Source organism: Balaenoptera ricei, unplaced genomic scaffold (genome assembly GCF_028023285.1).
Source record: "Balaenoptera ricei isolate mBalRic1 unplaced genomic scaffold, mBalRic1.hap2 scaffold_804, whole genome shotgun sequence".
NCBI classification, from domain to species: domain Eukaryota; kingdom Metazoa; phylum Chordata; class Mammalia; order Artiodactyla; family Balaenopteridae; genus Balaenoptera; species Balaenoptera ricei.
The window spans coordinates 1,103-2,500 of record NW_026777992.1 but is presented as its reverse complement, the minus strand read 5'-3'; positions in this window follow the sequence as shown (position 1 = coordinate 2,500).

Here is a 1,398-nt window from a genome sequence, read left to right as displayed (position 1 = left end):
TAAGATTAAACGTGTAAACGAGAACCACTGAAGTTTAAATATTACTCTATTTTTATTCTCCTCGCCGGTGGACGTTCCTCCGTTGCGGCGGCAGCGAGGGGAAAACGACAACGAGGACAACAGAAGGAAACTCTAGCTCTCGACGTACTCGTGCCGGCCGAGGCCTCCCTGCTGTCCACCTTCCGTGGAATCGCAGGGACGTTGGAGAAAAATGCTTCCGGGTCCTAGGTCCCAGGTCCCCGGGTCCCCGGGTCCCCGGGTCCCCAGTGCCCCGTCCGCGGCCGTCACTGAGCGGAGAAATGCGCACCAGGAGGATCGGGTTCGTCATCGTGTCCCCGTCGCCCTGCTGCTCCCGATTCCGATGCGGCCCGCTCACTCGACTGCCGGTTGTCGGGCGCCACCTGCCGGTCGGTCGTTTTTTAAGAGGTCGACCAGATGGCTGGGCCGGCCTGGGTGGGCGGCGCTAATTTTTGAATGACGGAGGGAGGTATTACAGTGGGAGGAGGGCAGGGGATGCTAGATCATGGGCCAGAGACCAGAGGCCAGGGGGGCGGGGGATGGAAGCCACTCCAGTCTTCTTTTTTTGTGTGTTTTTTTTAAATTTCTTTCTTTCTTTCTTTCTTTATTCATTTTTAATTTTTAGTTTTTAATTTTTAAAAACTTTTTTTATTTTTAATTTTTGGCTGTGTTGGATTTTCGTTGCTGCGTGCAGGCTTTCTCTACTTGTGGCGAGTAGGGGCTACTCTTCAGTGTGGTGCATGGGCTTATCATTGTGGTGCCTTTTCTTGTTGCACGAGCTCTAGGCGTGCGGGCTTCAGGAGTTGTGGCACACGGGCTTAGTTGCTCCGCGGCATGTGGGATCTTCCTGGACCAGGGATCGAACCCGTGTCCCCTGTATTGACAGGCAGATTCTTAACCACTGCGCCACCAGAGAAGTCCCTTATTTATTTATCTATCTATCTATCTATCTATCTATCTATCTATCTAAGCATTCATTCATTCATTCATTCATTCACTTATTTACTTATGGCTGTGTTGGGTCTTCGTTTCTGTGCGAGGGCTTTCTCTAGTTGAGGCGAGCGGGGGCCACTCTTCATCACAGTGCGCGGGCCTCTCACTGTCACGGCCTCTCTTGTTGTGGAGCACAGGCTCTATGGCTCACGGGGCCCAGCTGCTCCGCGGCCTGGGGGATCCTCCCAGACCAGGGTTCGAACCCGTGTCCCCTGCACTGGCAGGCAGACTCTCAACCACTGTGCCACCAGGGAAGCCCTTTTTTGTTTTTAATAACGCTTTTCAATTCATTCATTCATTCATTCATTCATTCATTCAATTCCGTGCAGCGGAAGGATGGAGACTTAACCACTACACCGCCAGGGAAGCCCCTAGCCACGCTAGCCC